This window comes from Mustela nivalis, assembly GCF_964662115.1.
Source record: "Mustela nivalis genome assembly, chromosome: 1".
In the NCBI taxonomy this organism is placed as follows: domain Eukaryota; kingdom Metazoa; phylum Chordata; class Mammalia; order Carnivora; family Mustelidae; genus Mustela; species Mustela nivalis.
Window position 1 is genome coordinate 8,834,802 of NC_139020.1, and position 20,395 is coordinate 8,855,196.

Genomic DNA, 20,395 nt, shown 5'->3' on the forward strand with positions numbered 1-20,395 from the left:
GGGAGATGCTGTACTGCTGAATCTGAAGACCAAGGAAGGGACCAGAAGCCAGGCAGCCTCCAGAAGCCGGAAAAACCAAGCAAATCTCCACCCGGCCCCCATCCCCAGCCTCCTGAAAAAAATGCTGCTCTGTTGACATCTTGACTTTAGGGCATACTGCCTCTATGACTGTAAGATGATAAACTTGTGTTGTTGTAAGCCACCGCGTTTGTGCTGGTTTGTGCTGGCAGCCATTGGAAACGGATAGAGTTTTCTTGGAGGATTCCTGCCTCACCACCTCCAGAATGTCAGGAAAACACCCTTCCCTGGTACCCAGCACAGCATCACACAAAGGATTGGCATCTAGAACACATTCTTAAAGAAAAGGACTGGTCTGGGGAAAAAAAAGCTTTGATGCGGTTCCTGAAGATTGAGGAAGAATGAATAAAAGGGAACAAGACGCTTGACATCATCTGTTTCGTGGAAAACTTGAGTCGGTTGGTGGTCTGTGTCAACCAAAAGCAGAAGTGAAGGGCAAACCCCTGGGCCTGATCCAAGTGGCCATCATTTCAGTAGCTGTGGGTAAACCTATTCCGAAGAGTTAGGGGTTCTGGTGTGTGTGTGTGTGTGTGTGTGTGTGTGTGTTTACAGCTGTGATTCTTCTTCAGCTGCCTTTGCACTCGGGCTACTATCTCTTCGTGTTTCTTAAATCATTCGGGTCAGAATCAAAGTATTCCCCAGCAGCATGGTGTGTCCGTGGTTCTGCTCCAAAAAGCACGTTTTCACCCGGAGGACGGGATGTGCATGGCATTCATTCATCTGTGTCCCTCTGGGGAATATTTGAGTATCAGTTAGGTTCCAGGCACATTCAGGAATGAAACAGTTGGGGGAAAGCGTCCTGCCCCCAGGGAGCGGCTCTTAGCTTTGCTGCTTCCTGGCTGTGTGATCTTGGTCAAGCCTCAGTTTGGCCGTTTGTAGAATAGGAGCAATTACAGTGCTCGGTTCTTAGGACGGGTATATGGGTTGAATGACTTAATATTATAAAGGTGCAAATGGGAACCCTTTAGACTTGTTTGCTGTTATTTCCTCCAGCAAGGGGAAGCAGACAGTCCTCTAAAACCCACACATCCAGGCACTTACACGTCCGTTTTGAGGTCTGGCTAGAAACAGGAGCGGTGCTAGGCATGGTCACAACTGCTGACACTGCTTTGCTGGAGGCAGGTAGCAACGTAGGCAGAGGTAGGAGATGAGGAGAACCTGCCTCCAGCCTTGGCTGCAAGGAAGTCCTAGTGACTCCCTCGGCTTCTCAGAACACGTGGGGTGCTGAAGGCAAGCCTGGGCAAGAATGGGGCCCATTGTCTTTCTGGAAGCAAGATTAAGGTCAGATTCCTGAGACCAAGGAAGAAGTCAACGCAGTTTGGTAACCGCTGTCCTCCTCCTCTTCATCCCTAGGTCTTCAGCCCTGCCCTTCCCAGGAGTGCACGGTGAAGTGGTTTGGGGCAGGACCGTGGTGCTGTTGAGTGCCAGGTGGGCGGGGGGGGGGGCAAATCCTGGCAGCGCTGCAGTGCCCCCCCCCCCAAAATCGCCTTCCTGTCCTCTGTCCTCTGTGCTGTGCACCTGCCTGCGGACCATGGGGTCATCCCAGGTCCCGGCAAGGTGTGACCAGGCAGGCAGGAGGCAGGTTAAGCAGGTGTGGGATGGCTCTATTTCTTCTTCTTCTTCTAAAAAAAATCATATATGTATATATATTTACTGTTGTAAGGAACACGTAACATAAGCTGTAGCCCCTTAACCATTTGTAAGTGTGCAGTGTAGCAGCACTGACCATGTGCATATTGGGGAACAGGTTTTCGTCTTTTGTAACTGAAACTTTGTACCCCTTGAACAACTCCCTGTTCCTCCTGTCCCCTGGCCCCTTGTAACTGCATTCTACTTCCTGTTTGTACACATTATTTAAAAAAAAATTTATTTTATTTTATTTTTTTAAAGATTTTATTTATTTATCAGAGAGAGAGAGGGGGAGAGAGCGAGCACAGGCAGACAGAATGGCAGGCAGGAGACAGAGGGAGAAGCAGGCTCCCTGCTGAGCAAGGAGCCCGATGTGGGACTCGATCCCAGGACGCTGGGATCATGACCTGAGCCGAAGGCAGCTGCTTAACCAACTGAGCCACCCAGGCGTCCCTTGTACACATTTTTTAAGAAAGATTTTACTTATTTATTTGACAGACAGAGATCACAAGTAGGCAGAGAGGCAGACAGAGAGAGAGAGGAGGAAGCAGGCTCCCCGCTAAGCAGAGAGCCCAGGGCGGGGCTCAATCCCAGGACGCTGAGATCATGACCTGAGCCAAAGGCAGAGGCTTTAACCCACTGAGCCACCCAGGCACCCTGCTGTTTGTACGCATTTGACCACTTTAGGGCCCTCCTGTACGTGGATCAGACAGTTTTTGTCTTTTTACAATTGGCTTATTTCCCTTGGCGTAATATCCTTTTTTTTTTTTTTTTAAAGATTTTATTTATTTTATTTGACAGAGAGAGAGATCACAAGTAGGCAGAGAGGCAGGCAGAGACAGAGGGGGAAGCAGGCTCCCTGCTGAGCAGAGGGCCCGATGCGGGGCTCGATCCCAGGACACTGAGATCATGACCTGAGCCGAAGGCAGCGGCTTTAATCCACTGAGCCACCCAAGCGCCCCAACTTGGCGTAATATCCTTAAGGTTCATCCCCATTGTGGTACCTGGCAGGGTTCCCTTCTTTTTTAAGATTGTATAATACTCCGTTGTACGTATACATCACGTTTTCTTTTCTTTTCTTTTTTTTTAAGATTTTATTTTTTATTGCACATGCACACAGAAGTGTGCACAGGAGTGGGAGGGAGGAGTAGAGAGAGCAGCAAGCTTCCTGCTGAGCAAGGAGTCTGATACGGGCTCAATCCCAGGACCCCTGGATCATGACCTGAGCCGAAGGTAGACGTTTAACCGAATGAGCCACCCAGGCATCCTGCACCACATTTTCTTTATCTGCCAGTAGACACTTAGGTTGCTGCCACCTCTCGGCTGTTGTGAATAACGCTGCGGTGATCTCGGGGGTGTACATTCTGCTTGCTTGAAGGCCTCCAGGATGAAAAGCAGGTCTTCAGACTTCCGGTTGAATTTTCTCTTGACTACATTATTATCTAGACCAGGACCAGGGCTGATGCCACTAGCAGGTCCATTCAGGTCTTGTTTCTACTAAACTACCCAAGACTCAAGGGATCCTATCCTTTTTCCAGCTTTACTGAGCTCCGACATAGAATATTTTTTTATGATTAAAAATAGTTCTTCTTTATTTTTCTTTACAGAAAACATCACGTTTTTGTCCCCCCCCAACAGCGTTGTGGAGGTATGATGGGAAAGCAAAAATTGAACATATTTAGGTGTACAGTGAGATATTTTAAAAGGTATACAACGTGATTTAATATACATACACATTTTTAAGGTATACAGTGTGATTTAATATACATACACATTGTGAAATGATCATCCCGATCAGGTTAATTAACACATCTGTCCCCTCACATATAGCCCTTTGTTTTATTTTTGTTTATTTTTTCTTTTATCGCTTTTTCCCCCAATATTTTTTAAAATTTAAATTCAATTAATTAACATACAGCGTGTTACTAGCTTGAGGTGGAGGTCAGTGATTCATCAGAGTGCTCTCTAACACTCAGTGCTCATCATGTCGTGTGGCCTCCTTAAAGTCCATCACCCAGTCACTCCATGCTTACTTATTTTTAAAGATTTTATATTCTTATTTATTTTAGAGAGAGAGAGGGAGGGAGAGAATGAGCAAACCAGAAGGGCAGAGTGGGAGAGGGAATCGAACCTCACGCAGATTCCGTGCTGAGCACAGAGCCTGATGCTGGACTCGATCTCACGCCTGAGATCATGACCTGAGCCCAAACCAAGAGTTGGACGCTTAACGGACTGAGCCACCCAGGCGCCCCAGTAGCCTTCTGTTTTAAAAGCCCTAGCATGAGGTGCCTCCTTAGCGCAGTAGGAAGCGCGTCAGCCATAAAAGCCCTAGCATGTGCGAGGGATTCTACTAAGGCCTGTACGCTGTATTGTCTCATTTGCTCCTTTGTGTTATATTTTACCCATTTACATCCTTAATGTTGTCTTATTTACCCCTTGTACCAACCTGTGAATTAGGCACCATTCTTATGTCGACTTTACAGGTAAGGAAACTGAGGTATGATGTGCAATGAACTTGTCCAGTACTGTATTACAGACTCTATACCAGTGGCTATCAGCTACCAGTGATTTGGGGTCCACCCCCCAGGGAACATTTGGCAATGTCTGGAGACAGGGTTTGGTTGTCCCATGATGTTGGGGGGTATTGCAGCTGGCATCAAGTGGGTGGAGACCAGGGATGCTGCTACACACCCTACTATATGCAGGACAGCACCCTCAGTCCTGTGCCTGACAACGATTACCCAGCTGGAACTGTCACTAATGCCCAGGCTGAAGAACCCTGCTGTGTACAAGGGATCTACTTTAATCCCTACAACAACTCTGGTGAGAAAGTCGAGGTTCACAGGGGCAGACCTGAGGGTTGAAGCTGCGTGTGTCTAATTCCTAAGCCAGTGGTTTTAACCACAAGGGTAGCCTGCTCCAAAGGTGTTGGTATGCTACATTTCAGGGATGGAGAAGAGGAGTGGGCTTGGGAATTCGGATGTGGGGCATTGTCATCAAGATGTGGCTATCACCATGGGTGAGCTACAACTTGGGGTCTTCTGTGGGAGCAGTGTTGAGCATAGGGGAACTGTGTTCCTCCTTGACACCAAGGGGAGGGTACATCAGCACTAGGCATCTTCTGATGGGAGGAAGGCATCCCATAAATGGATTTGGTTGCAGACTCCATCCATCCATCCATCCATCCATCCATCCATCCATCCATCATCCATTCCATGTTTCTTGAGCATTGACCCTGTGCTTGGTACTGGTGATATGATGGCAAAGGAGATAGGCCACTTGGCTGGCCCATTGAACATAAATATTCAAGTGGGGAGATGGACAATATGCCAGCCAACAAGCTCCTAGACTAAGTAGAATGTGATTAGCACCTTGAAGGAGATAAATAGGGTGCTGAGACCAAGGATAGGGGGTTGGTAGGTATTTTACATGGGGAGTCAGGGAGGCCTTCCTGTTGTGGGACCATGCTGACCATTTGAAGGATGGGCAGGAGCCAGGGGAAGGTGACTTCAGCCAGTGGGAATGGTGAGGACAGAGATCATAAACCTGACATGTTCTAGCAACACACAGAGGCTAACCTACAGGGCTATTGAAAGCACCAGTCTGTGGCTCTGTGCCAGGCTATGACCTGGTAAGGAGCTTACTCCAGAGTGCACAGTATGCAGTGTTTAATTCAATGAGAGAGTCTTGCTGTGAAGAAAATGTCAGTAGACTCTAGTAGCATGTTTTAATGATGTCGGCGATCAGCATTCTGGCCCAAGCGCCTCATCTCATCCCAGACTGGTTACATTTTATAGAAAGGAGCTGGTGTGAGGGCCGCACGCTGAAGGAGCGGATGGATTTCCAACCAGGTCCCTTCAGTCTGTCCAGGTGGTCACGGTCCTGTGTCTTCCAAAGAGTGTTCCCCAGCCCTGGGTGGGCACCTGACAAGAACACTTGGAAGTGACATCCCCAGAATGATGCTCAACAGTGAGAGATGGGACATGGTGGATGATCTCCCCACCTCCTTCACTCTGAACTGGGGTGACTTGGAGGTATGTCCTCACAGAGGGTCTCCAGCAGAGCTGAGGCCAGGTGTTCACAGAGGTAATCCACTGTTTAATACGCCTGGTTTCACTTACCCACTCCTTCACCACACTGCCTGGGATCTTCTCTCGAATTATCTACTTGAATCAAAATCCTTGTCTCAAGGACTGCTTCTGGGAAGCCCCTAATGGGGAGTGTGGCTGCACCATAATATGCAAAGTGCAAAAGATGGCAACAGAGGTCACAGAGCTGTGCGGGACAGGTCATGCAAGACTGGTGACCGTGGTGAGGCACTTGGACTCTCCTCTAAGCATGTGGGTGCTACTGAAGAGCTTAAGCAAGGGGAGGTATTACTTTGATCCACTTATAATTCAAAAGGCTCCTTGGGTTCCAGTTTGTGTAATGGGTTGGATAGAGCAGGAGTAGAAGCAGTGGACCAGTCGGGACACTGTTTGCAGCCGTCCAGGGAGGATCTGGTGGTAGCTAAGGGGGGGTGGTCCAGATAGAGGCCCATGCATAGGTCTGAGATCTATTTTGGGAGATAAAACAATAGGACTTGATGGTGTGTGGACTATGCAAAGAAAAGTCGAGAATGACACCTTGATCTCTTGATTCCCAGTGCGGGTTGAGAGAGCTGGGGGGATTTTACCCCAGGAGACACTCAGGAAGACTGACATGTAATACTGTGTAAGTTTAAGGTCTGAAACATAATGATTTGGTGCATGTATACAGTGTGGAATGATCACCATGCTAAGTTTAATGAATGTCCATCACCTACTTAGAAATATTTCTTCCAGCGATGAATCTTTTTACCATCTATTTCCTAGCAACTTCAAATATACAAGACAGTATTGTTGACTGTAGTCAGTATGCTGTGCCTTGCCTTGCCAAGACTTGTTCATCTTATAACTGGAGGTTGTGAGGTGGTCTCTCACAGTTTTGATTTACATTTTCCTGATGATGAGTGATGTTGAGCACCTGTTGGTACCTGTTTTACGTACCTGTTAGTCATTTGTATATCCTCTTTGAAAAATGTCTATTCAGATCCTTTGCCCATTAAAAAAAAAAAAAAAGATTATTTGTTTTTTAGTGGGTTTTTTTCTTTTGCTATCAAGTTGTATGACTTTTTAATATACTTAAAAATTTTTTTTAAAGATTTTATTTATTTATTTGACAGGTAGAGAATACAAGTAGGCAAAGCAACAGGCAGAGGAAGAGGGAGAAGCAGATTCCCCGCTGATCAGGGAGCCTGATGTGGGACTCGATCCCAGGACCCTGAGATCATGACCTGAGGTGAAGGCAGCCGCTTCACCGACTGAGCCACCCAGGTGCCCCAACTTTTTAATATACTTTTGTTATTAACCTCTAATTGGTTATAGGATTTGCAGATATTTTCCCCATTCTGCAGGTTGTTTTTTCATCTTGTTGATGGTTTCCTTCGCTGGACAGAAGATTTTTATTTTGATGTATTCCCACTCATTTTTTTGTTTTGTTTTGTTGTTTGTGTATTGGATATCATATGATAAAATATTCCTAAGATCCATGCCAAGGAGCTTTCTTCCTGCTTTTCTTCTTATGGTTCCTAGTCTTACACTTACACACTTTTAATCCTTTCCAAGTTAGTTTTTGTGAGCGGTGTAAGATGGGAGTCTAGTTTCTTTTTTTTTTTATTTGACTATCTAATTTTCCCAGCACCATTTATTTATTTATTTTTTAAAGATTTTATTTATTTATTTGACAGAGAGAGATCACAAGTACACTGAGAGGCAGGCAGAGAGAGAAGGAAGCAGGCTCCCCGCTGAGCAGAGAGCCCGATGCGGGACTCGATCCCAGGACCCTGAGATCATGACCTGAGCGGAAGGCAGCGGCTTAACCCACTGAGCCACCCAGGCGCCCATCCCAGCACCATTTAAAAAAATGATTTTTATTATTATTTTTTATTACGTTAGTCACCATACAGTATGTCATGAGTTTTTGATGTAATGTTCCATGATTCATTGTTTGGGTAAAACACTCCGCGCTCCATGCAATACGCGCCCTCCTTAATACCCATCACCGGGCTCACCCAGCCCCCCACCCCCCTCTCCTCTAAAACCCTCAGTTTGTTTCCCAGAGTCCACAGTCTCTCATGGCTCCTCTCCCCCTCTGATTCCCTCCCCCCTTCCTTCTCCTAATGTCCTCCGTGCTATTTCTTACATTCCGCATATCAGTGAGACCATATGATAATTGTCTTTCTCTGTTCTGCTCGACTGACTTCACTCAGCGTGATCCCCTCCAGTTCCATCTCCAGGGCTGCTTTTTGAACAGAAAACGTCTTTTCTCCACTGGGTATTCTTGGCTTCCTTGTCAAAAAGTATATGCCTGGGTGTGAGGACTGTTGTTGGGGACACCATGGTGGCTGTCCCTGTGGTTTCAGGGCTCGGCGCTCAGAGGGACTCAGGGAAAAGGGATGCTGCTTACTAGAAACATCGTAGTCTTGGAGTAGGACCTTCTCCCCACAGTGTGGTATGAACCGGCGTAAGTGTGATGTCTGAAAGGCTGGGCTCCACGCCTGAAAAGGGAATCACCTGTGCCCATGCTTGGCTGGAGAAGTTTCAGAAGACCGGAGATCTTTAGTATCCATCACAATGGTGAGTCCCCTGAACTAGGAGGTGTGGGTCTAAGGTCCTTAGCTCTGTCCTTGGGACCTACCTCACTGCTTGTTCTAGAGCGGAATTGCCAAGGTTGGGAGAAACCGCCATTCTTGTCCATTTCTGGGGCATATGTAACAGAGTATTACCTCCTGCCTTTTTTTTTTTTTTTTTTTTAAGATTTGATTTATTTGACACAGAGAGACACCGAGAGAGGGAACACAAGCACGGGGAGTGGGAAAGGGAGAAGCAGGCTTCCTGCTGAGCAGGGAAGTGGGGCTCAAACCCAGGACCCCGGGATCGTGAACTGAGCTGAAGGCAGACACTTAACAACTGAACCACCCAGGCGCCCTAGGCCCTGCTTTTGGAATTAAGAATATGCATCGGAGGGGGAGACAAACCATGAGAGGCTGTGGACTGAGAAACAAACTGAGGGTTTTGGAGGGGTAGGGGGTAGGGGGTTGGGTGAGCCTGGTGGTGGGTATTATGGAGGGCATGTATTGCATGGAGCACTGGGTGTGGTGCATAAACAATGAATTTTGGAACAATGAAAAAAAATATATGCACCTGTTCCGGGAAGGGAAATTGTTGGGGGGAATTAACCTACAGATACCCTCTCCTAGGTACAAGAAGACAGCAGGGCAAGGACATTTTTTAAAAAGCTCCCAGCCAAGTTGTTGCAAAGGTTACAGATTATCCAGCAAGATGGTTGTAATTTTTGTAAGTGATAAATTATAACTTATTTACCATCATTAAAAATGTATAAGTGTTTGGGCACCAGTGGCTCAGTGGGTTAAGCCTCTGCCTTAGGCTCAGGTCATGATCTCAGGGTCTTGGGATGGAGCCCCTTGTGGGGGGTGGGGTGGGTGGGTGGTGGTCTCTGCTCAGCAGGGAGCCTGCTCCAACCCCACCCCCCTTCTCTGCCTGCCTCTCTGCCTACTTGTGAACTCTCTATGTCAAATAAATAAATAAAATCTTTTAAAAAAATCAGTGACTGTTTAAAAAAAATGTAAGTGTTTAAACTGTCTGAACACTATAAGGCATTCTCTGTAAACTTCAGTAATTATCCTGGGGCTCTGGTTTACGTGTATGCAGGACATGCTGGTAGACAGCCCCCTCTGGTGGTCAAGTGGCCAAACTTCAGGCATCTGGGTCTGTCTCCTGTGGCTGGCACATCAGGTACCACAACCACAGAAAGGTAAAACCACAGAAATGTATTCTTTTACAGTTCTGGAGGCCAGCAGTGCAATATCAAGGTGTTGACAGGCCATGCTTGCTCTCAAGGCTCTAGCGAAGACTCCTTTCTTGTCTCCTCCAGCTTCTGGTGGTTGCCGATCATCCTTGGGGTTCTGTGGTTTGTGGCTGCATGGTCTCAGTCCCTCCCTCTTCTCCTGGGTTGTCTGCGTGTGTCCTCTTCCCTTCTTATCAAGACACCAGTCATTGGATTTAGGGCCCTCCCTGATCCAGCATGACCTCATCTGCACTCATTACATCTGCAAAGACCTTCTTTCCAAAATAAGGTCATGTTCGGTGGTTACAGGTGGACCTGAATTTTGGGGGGACACTACTCAACCGCCTACCGAATCTTTCCTTAACTGTTCTGTTGATTCATTTCAATGAACCTAATGGATGGCTTAGTCCTGAGCTGTTTATCACTAATAAGGATTCTTGCCTGCATACAGAATGCTAGCTTTCTTTTGCCCTAATCTGTTCTGATACCCACACTTTTTTCCTACCTCCCTGGGGGTGATAGCTGCTATCTTTACTGTTGTTTTTGTTATGGGGTATTAGGTATCTCTGGTACCTCTAAGGAGCTTAATTGGGCTCTTACCTTTCTCTTTCCCCCCTTGCTCCCTGGCTTGTAAAATAAAATGACAGCTGATCAGCTGAGTTCTTGCCCAGAGCCAGTTGCTGCTTTTAGTACTTCACACCGCAACGCATCCCGCTGTCACACAAGGCTTGCTACATCGTGGAGTCAAGCTGGGGGGAGCCCTTTTGAAAGTAAACTTTATGGGGAGCCTGAGGGGCTCATTCAGTTGGGCGTCGGGTTCTTGATTTTGGCTCAGGTCAGGGTCTCAGGGTTCTGAGATCGGTTCTGCTGTAGCTCCATGCTCAGCAGTGAGTCTGTCCCTCTCCTTCTCCCTGCGCCCCTACCCACTGCTTGCACAGGCTCTCTCTCGCTCTCTTGCAAATAAATAAATACATCTTTAAAAAAAAGACTTTAAATCATCTAGGTAGTCACACTGATTTTCTTTCATAGCTGTCTCTGCTTTCTGTTCCTTTTGGTTTCAACTGGGGATGGCTACACTCAATTATCCATGGTCTACAGAAGAAAAGATTCTTTAGCAATCATTCTCCAGACCTCACATTCCTTGGAAAAGAATCTTTGTGCGGCTGTCAAAAGATATATTTATCTCCTGCTCTTTGGCAAGTCTTGTTCTTTGAACCCTCCCTTTTTAGAAAAGCAGCTTTGAGATATAATTCACATACTGAATACTGTACCCGTTTAAAAGCCTACACAGTTCAATGGTTTTTAGTATGTTCACAGAATTGTGCAGCCATCACCACAATTTTGGAACATTTTTGTCACCTGTCTGAAAGAAGCCCTATACCCATTAGTAGTTCCACCCATGCCCCCAGCCCTAGGCAACCACTAACCTAATTTCTGTCTATAGATTTGCCGATTCTGGACATTTCATTTGAATGGAACCATAAGGTGTGTGGTCTTTCATGACTGACTTCTTTGACTTAAGATAATGTTTCAGGCTTCATTTGTGCTGTACTGACTTTTGAAGTTCACACTTAGCAAGTCTGATTCTTGATAAGATTTTATCTGTTTTTGAACAAACATTTTATTTATTTATTTGAGAGAGAGCACAAGCAAGGGGAGTGCCAGAGGGCGGGGGAGAAGCAGACTCCCTGCCAAGCAGGGAGCCCGAAGCGGAGCTCGATCCCAGGACCCTGGGATGGTGATCTGAGCCAAAGGCAGATGCTTAACTGACTGAGCCACCTGGGTGCCCCTTGATAAGATTCTGTAATGAACTTTTAGTTCATAGAAATATTTATCTTTAAAAGTATTAATTGGGTATAATAAAGGTGATACAATAAAGACATTATAGACTTTATGGCTTTCAAAATAAATTTTTCAAAAGTACGCATGTGAATATTTTGTCAGTTTTTCAGAGTTTTACATAAAACATTTTAATATCTGATTTGCTCATCTATGCTTAGTTTTTTAAAAAATGGATTTGTTTTAAAGTGTTCTGAAGAACTGGCTGATGTAAAATATTTTTTTGTTTTGGAAATATCAAATTTGTGAAACTGTCAATGTCTTCAATCCCTCAAATACTTTGTATCTAAATAGAATTTGACAGATATAGTTCCCCATTACCAATTCTAATTTTAAAAATTAAAGCTACGAAAATTAACAAGTCAGGAAATGACAGATGCTGGCGAGGATGCGGAGAAAGGGGAACCCTCCTACACTGTTGGTGGGAATGCAAGCTGGGGCAGCCACTCTGGAAAACAGCATGGAGGTTCCTCAAAAAGTTGAAAATAGAGCTATCCTATGACCCAGCAATTGCACTAGTGGGTATTTACCCTAAAGATACAAACATAGTGATCCGAAGGGGCACGTGTGCCCGAATGTTTATAGCAGCCATGTCCACAATAGCCAAACTATGGAAAGAACCTAGATGTCCATCAACAGATGAATGGATAAAGAAGATGTGGCATATATATACAATGGAATGCTATGTATTTCTATACTATGTATAATACTATGTAATAGTTCATCAAAAGAAATGAAATCTTGCCATTTGCAACAACGTGGATGGAACTAGAGGGTATTATGCTTAGTGAAATAAGTCAGTTGGAGAAAGACAACTATCATATGATCTCCCTGATATGAGGAAGTGGAGATGCAATGTGGGGGGTTTGGGGGTAGGAAAAGAACAAATGAAACAAGATGGGATTGGGAGGGAGACAAACCATAAGAGACTCTTTAATGTCACGAAACAAACTGAGGGTGGCCAGAGGGCAGGGGATAGGGAGAGGGGGGTGGGGTTATGGACGTTGGGGAGGGTGTGTGCTATGGTGAGTGCTGTGAAGTGTGTAAACTTGGCGATTCACAGACCTGTACCCCTCGGGCTAGTAATACATTATATGTTAATTAAAAATAAAAAAAGTTATTTAAAAAATGAGGTCACGTATGTAGGAAGGATGAGTAGCTTTAATACAAAAGACTGATAAGGAATTCCACGGAGCATCTGCAATGTCATTAATCAATCATCTGCTTGTAGAAATACTTCTAAGCCTATTTAACAACTTGGAATGTAACACCTCTGAATAACTTCCTGCACTTAATGAAGAAAATCCTTACTACTCTAAATTTGCATACCACAAAATAACACCAGAGTTGTCGAGTGGCTCTCTTTGGTTTTATCGCTAGTACCTATCAGTCACGAAGGGCACATTTGTCCCCATATCTTTGCCACTGAGTATTGTAAAACAATTGAAAGTAATTTAAATGCCATATAAAGTCTTTATGGAATTGGATATTTGTTCAAAAGACAAATGGGAAAGTACTCCAGAAAGGAATTTGGATCTGGAAATGAGGAGGGGAATAGGAAAATTTAGCTTGTTTGAAAATAGAGAAGAGTTGCTGAACTGAATTCACAGAAAGACATGGAAAGGGGCGTAAGTTGAAACCAAGACCTATCAGGTGGCTTTTCAGACGTGGTTTTGTTTCCAGTACAATTACTTACAATTGGTGTTCATCCATTGCATTTCTCTTCTCTCCCCTTTTCTAGAACTGTGAACATGGTAAGACTTAATAAATATCTATTAAATAAAAAAAAAATAAAGCTATGGTTTAGCAACTTATTGCTGCATAAGTTATTACTACCTAAGTTATTGCTGAATAAGTTATTACTCCAACATCCAGTGGTTTCAAATAAGAAACATGTATTTTCTCACAGTTTCTGGAGATAAGGAATTTTTATTTTTTTTAAGCAGGCTACAGGCTCAACACCGGGTTTGAATTCACAACCCTGAGACCAAGAGCTGAGATCAGGACCCGGATGCTCCGCCCACTGACACCCGCCCCCTCCCACCCACTCGCATGGAAATAAGGAATTTGGATGTGCTCACTAGGTGGTTCTGGTCCAAGGTCTCTCATGAGGTTGCGGTTAGACGTCAGGGGGGCTGCAGTCATGCAAAGGCTTCCTGGGGCTGGAGGATCCCTTCCAAGGTGACTGACTCATTGGGACTTTGGTTGGAGGCCTCGGTTCTTAGCCAAGCGGATTCTTCATAGGCAGCTTGAGTATCTCCCACACTGGCGGCTGGCTTCCTCCACAGTGAGTGATCCAGGAAGAGAAAGAAGCCAAAATGTCTTTTACGGTCTAGGTTCACAAGTTGCAGGTCATTACTTTGACATGTTGTCTGGGCACACAGATCCACTCTGATCCAGTGTGAGAAGCAGCTACATGAGGATATTAATAATAGGCAGGGATCGTGTGACAGTCTTGGCTGGTTGTGCTGGAAAGGTCATCTGATTCCCCAGAGTGACATGGTCCAAAAATGATTTGAAGTTGCTCATTAGGGAGTAAATATTAGGTCAACTCTGGTGTGGTTTAAAAAAAATTTTTTTTTTAAAGATTTTATTTATGTATTTGACAGAGAGAAAGAGGACAAGCGGAGGAGGCAGAGGGGGAGGGAGAAGTAGGATCCTCGCTGAGCAGGAAACCAGATGTGGGACTTGGTCCCAGGGCTCCAGGATCATGACCTAAGCCAAAGGCAGACACTTAACCATCGAAACCACCCAGGTGCCCAGCTCTGGGTGGGTTTTAGCTGGCCTCTGAACACTTGAACTTAAGAATATTGCACAGACCACGTGGAAATATATTTTATATGTGCGCATATATATGAATGTATATTGGAAAAGTTTGCATTTTTAAAGCAAAACTGCAGCTTTTGAAAAGGTATCGATACCATGTACTAGCAATCACTAGTCTGATAAAACTGAATCCTGAAAAAGAATTAGACAGTAGAGTAACATCTGTACCTGTTTCAGGAGAGGCTTCCTGTTACTTTAGAATAAAGCTGTGCTGAGTCCAACATGGTAGCCGCCAACGACAAGCGACTACCAAACACTTGAAATGTAACCAGTCCACGTGCAGGTGTGCCATATTAAAATTAAAGACTTAGTTAAGAAATTGTAAATGACCTCACTAATACTGTTCATACTCATTACATGCTACAGTGATGGTATTTTGGTGGTGTTGGGTTAAATACATTCAAACTCATTTTACCAGCTTCAGAGTTTTACATAAAACATTTTAATATCTGATTTGCTACAAAATTTCAAGTTACATGTACGTGGCTCACATTGTATTTCTTTTGGGGAGTGCTGATTTGAAATGAAAACGTTGGGCTGGACTTAAAATCCTTTGGCAGGATCACAAGAAAACATTCATCTGTGAATAAAAATATAAGCTTCTAGATTTAGAGAATGGGTCATTTCCCTGAACTCTGCATGAAAGCGATTGAATTATCTGAAACCTGGTTAGGGGCAAGAACAGAGAATTTTTGGAAAATGGGGAAACAGTCTCCTTTTTGTTACTGCCTAATTATTATTATTGTTATTTTTTTAAAGATTTTATTATTTGAGAGAGAGAGAGAGAAAGGAAGCAGGCGTGGGCACTTAAGGGGCTGAGGGAGAAGCAGACGCCTTGCTGAGCAGGGAGCCCAAAGTGGGGCTCCATCCCAGGACCCCGGGATCGCAACCTGAGCAGGACCTGAGCAGAAGGCAGTCACTCAGCGGAATGAACCATTCAGGCACCCCGGTTACTGCCTACCTGTGCAAATGAAGCTGTCCCTCAGTGGTAAGTGTAAAAAAATGGGAAGAGATCAACTTGAGAGAGTCGTCTTGGTCAGGGAGTGCATACACGCTGGGTCCTCATTATTCATGAACCCTGTATGGCAGTTTGCCCCCTCCCTAGGATTCATCTGTAACCCCCAGTGGCTGCTCCCAGGGCTCCCACCGTCGCTGCAGATGTGAACAGAGTGGCAAAGTATTTGAGTCGTCCGAAGTGCAGGTTTCCAGCTGAGGTTAAAAAAAAAAAAACAAAACAAAAAAACTCCGCCTTCTTGTTTCCTCTCTCGTACTGTATACAGGTGTCCGTTTTGTGCTTTATTTATTGACCTTTTGTCCCCCACATGTCTGTGCTTTTCATTGGCGATTCTGCTGTAGGAAATGGCCCCGCAGTAGAGCCGCAGTGCTGTCTAGTGTCCTAAGCCCAGGAAGGCTGTGATGTGCCTTATGGAGAAAAGGCCTGTGTTAGATAAGCTTTCTTCAGGCAAGAGTGGGAAAGGAAACATAATTGTCCCTCTACTCGTCTGGGTTCTTAGGTGAGACCCCTGTAATAAACAAGAGAGGAGCAAATTGTTTCATTTGTTTATTGCCGTGTAATTTGCTCTGCTCTGTCTCTACGGAAGACTGGTTGACACATAATGTTCCCTGAGTTTCAGGTACGACAAGTCTAGAGTTGTGTTGCCGCTAGTGTCCCTGCCGTCTGTCAGCACAGGACGCTATCCCAGTACCGCTGACTATATTCCCTGTGCTGTGCCTTTTATCCCCAGGACTTACTCACTCTGACACTGGAGACCTGTACCTCCCATTCCCACTCGCCCATTTTGCTCGCCCTCCAGCCCCTCCCCTCTGGCAACCGGCAGCGTGTTCTCTCCCCTGATGGGTCCTGGTTTGTTTCTTCCTTTGTCTTGTTTTTCAGATTCTGCTTGTAAGTGAAATCGCATGGTAGTGTCTTTCTCTGTCGGACTTTTTTCACTTAACACAATACCCTGTAGGTCCATCACATTGCCGCAAATGGCAAGATTGCTCCTTTTTTACAGCTGAGTCAAACAGAAGCTCATTAACACACCACCTTATGTATAGGTGGGAGCTATCCAGGGAACTACCAGTAACTCCCTCGTGGCTCAGAACTCAGGATTAAATGCCAGCTTCATAGGGGAAGGGGTGGGGATATAGGTCTCGTGGGCGATAGTAAACGGTTTTTAGGAAAGCTAAAAGGGCCCTCAGAAGACTAGATGGGGGGGTGCCTGGGTGGCTCAGTGGGTTAAGCCTCTGCCTTCAGCTCAGGTCATGATCTCAGGGTCCTGGGATCGAATCCTGCATCAGGCTCTCTGCTCAGCAGGAAGCCTGCTTCCCGCCTTCTCTCTCTGCCTGCCTCTGTGCCTACTTGTGATCTCTATCAAATAAATAAATAAAATCTTTTTTTTTAAGATTTTATTTATTTGACAGACAAAGATCACAAGTAGGCAGAGTGAGAGAGAGGAGGAAGCAGGCTCCCTGCAGAGCAGAGAGCCCGACATGGGGCTCGATCCCAGGACCCTGGGATCATGACCTGAGCCGAAGGCAGAGGCTTTAACCCACTGAGCCACCCAGGCGCCCCATAAATAAATAAAATCTTAAAAAAAATAAAAAGAAGACTAGATGGGAGTTTGACAGTTGGAGACAGTGTGTGTCTGGGTGTGGTGTCGACTTCTAGTCTCTTGTCTCCTGTGATGAGAGTCCATCTTCCCTTCTGAAGGCACTTCCAGAGGGCACTGATGACGACCCTGAGGTCCTTTGGAGGAGCTGTCTTCAGGCAGAGGAGGGAGATCGGTGTCTCCCCTGCACCTGCTGTTTTCCAGCACCTTCGGCCCAAAGTAATTGGTGTTGGGGTGGTATATTCTGCGGCCCTTCACGTTTTGGTGCTGTCGGCTGTGAGTTTAATGTTAATGAACGAACAGTATGGTCCGTGCAGAGAAAGGAATAAGAAATGTGCAGACCTGTATGGGACGCTGCTCTGAAAAGTGCTAAACTGAAAATTACTAACATCTGTAGAGTGTGATGAGCGCAGAAGACAGAAGTGGGGCTGAATGTGTGGACGTATGAGATGACTCTTCTTTAAAAAACAATTAAAAGGGCGCCTGGGTGGCTCAGTGGGTTAAGCCGCTGCCTTCGGCTCAGGTCATGATCTCGGGGTCCTGGGATCGAGTCCCGCATCGGGCTCTCTGCTCAGCAGGGAGCCTGCTTCATCCTCTCTCTCTCTCTGCCTGCCTCTCTACCTACTTGTGATCTCTCTCTGTCAAATAAATAAAATCTTTAAAAAAAAAAACAAAAAAAAACAATTAAAAGTTGCAGTGGAAAGCATTGTTGGGAGGCTGAAAACCAAAGAAATTTACAGTCATGTTACCCAGTGTCAGGAGAACGGTTACGCCCCTTCTTGGCTGGCTCACGTGTCTCCAGAGAAAAGGGTTGTGCATGTCTGTGTGTGTGTGGAAGAGCAGGTTTTCATTGTTAATGAAACTGGCTCATTTTGCAAGGTTGGCAAATGAATCCATATAACACAAATGGCCTTTGGGTTGAAAATGTTCTGACCTGCCACCTGACCCTAAGAAACAGCAATCTGGGGTTTTTGGGTGTCTCAGTCATTAACATCTGCCTTTGGCTCAGGTCGTGATCCCAGGATCCTAGGATCGAGCCCTGCATTGGGCTCTGCCAAGCAGGGAGCCTGCTTCTCCCTCTCCCACTCCCCCTACTTGTGTTCCCTCCCTCACTCTCTGTCAAATAAATAAATAAAATCTTAAAAAAAAAAAAAGAAATAGCAGTCCAGTAGATACTAATGCAGTGTTTGCAGGGACGCTACAGAGCGTCACTAACTACTGTGAGTAATGGGAATCAACTCTTTCATGCACATAGCCTGTTTATTTTTACTGAATACATAAATAAATAAGCCCTACTTATTTTTTTTAATTTTTTTTTTAAGATTTTATTTATTTATTTGACAGACAGAGATCACAAGTAGGCAGAGAGGCAGGCCAAGAGAGAGGAGGAAGCAGGCTCCCCACTGAGCAGAGAGCCTGATGCGGGGCTCGATCCCAGGACCCTGAGATCATGACCTGAGCTGAAGGCAGAGGCTTAACCCACTGAGCCACCCAGGTGCCCCGCCCTACTTATTTTTAATAAATAAAAAATTAATTGAAAAAAAGAACTTTCTTGCTTAAAAAAATTTAAAAGATTTGAGAAGTGTAATATACATTGAAAATTTAATATCTTCCTTAGTGTTTTATATTCTTGTAATTATGTAACATTAAGAAAATATTGGGACACCTGGGTGGCTCCGTCAGTTAAGCCACTGCCTTCGGCTCAGGTCGTGATCCCAGGGTCCTGGGATCGAGTCCCGCCTTGGGCTCTTTGCTCATCGGGGAGCCTGCTTCTCTCTCTTCCTCTGCCTGCTGCTGTGCCTGCTTGTGCTCTCTCTCCCTGACAAATAAATAAATAAATAAATAAAATCTTTAAAAAGAAAAAAGAAAGAAAAACTGTAATCTTTTCTATCAAGGCGCAGTGTAAATGGCCTCCTTGCCTCCAATTCACTTCTGTGTGTTCTATAAACAGCAGCATATCCGTGTGCTATATGAGAAAAGCTAGGAATTATGACATCACAAACTTATTTAGAACTCACTTATATGTGACTCAAACAGCCTCATGACCATCCTTAACAGAACTGATAAATACCCATTAAAAAGAATAAAGCATGGGGCACCTGGGTTGTTCAGCTGTTAAGTATCTGCCTTAGGCTCAGGTCATGATCCCAGGGTCCTAGGATCGAGCCCCGCATTGGGCTCCCTGCTCCGTGGGAAACTTGCTTCTCCTTCTCCCACTCGCTCTGCTTGTTTTCCCTCTTTTGCTGTCTCTCGCTCTGTAAAAAAAAAAAAAAAAAAAAAAAAAAAAAAAACAACTTAAAAAAAAAGAGTAAGACAGCTCTAAATGTAGTGAAATGGAAATAGCTTTAAAATAGACTAGATGAGAAAAGCATAGTACAATATAGTGTGTACCTTAGTTTTTTGTTGCGGCAGCAGATTATCACAAACTCAGTGGGTTAATACAACACAAATTTATTATCTTACATTTTCATAGGTGGGAAGTGTGACACAGGTCTTGACTGGGTTAAAATTAAGGTGTTAGCCGCTGCAGTCCCTTCTGGAGGGTCTAGGGGAGAATGATTTATTTATTTATTTAAATGTGATTTATTTATTTAAATTCAGTTGAGGGCATGTGATATGACAAGCACGGGGTGTTATATGCAATTGGTGAATCAGTGAACATTACATCAAAAATTAATGGCGTACGATCATTAATAGTTGGCTATTCGAATTTATTTATTTATTTGAGAGAGGGAGCACGGGAGACTGTGCAAGCAGTGGGGGAGGAGCAGAAGTGGAGGGAGAAGCCGTCTCCCCCGTGAGCAGGGAGCCCAACTCAGGGCTAGTCAATCCCAGTACGCAGAGATCATGACCTGAGCTGAAGGCAGAGGCTTAACTGACTGAGTCACCCAGGCACCTCTACTTGTTTTTATTTTGTTTTATTTGCCTTCTCCAGCTTCTAGGGGCTGCCTGCATCCCTCAGCTTCCTACGTCTTCAAAGCCAGCAATGTTGCATGCCTGACCATTCTTCCATAATCACATCTGTCCACAACCTAGAATTCTCAGCTTTAAGGATTAGTATATGATAACATTGGGCCCACCTGGATAATCTGGGGTAATCTCCCCATCTCAAAATCTTTAACCTGAATGATACCTGCAAAATCCCTTTTGTCCTGTAATCTGTTCACAGGTTCTGGGATTAGGATGTGGGCCTCATGGGGAGAAGGCATTATTCTGCCTGTAGTATGCACCTCTGTGTATAAGAAATATTAATTTAAACAGGCTATCTGTATTTTTCATTTGTTTCGATTTTTATTGGTGTGTCTATATTTATTTAAAATAAGTGAAGAAAAAATTTAAAGGTCTTTTTTCCCATTTATTTATTTTTTATTATGTTCTGTTAGTCACTGTACAGTACATCATTCATTTTTGATGTAGTGTTCTATGATTCATTGTTTGCCTGTAACACCCAATGCTCTGTGCAATATGTGCCCTTTTTTTGGGGGGGGGTGCTTTATTTCTTTAAGAATAAAATAAACATTTTA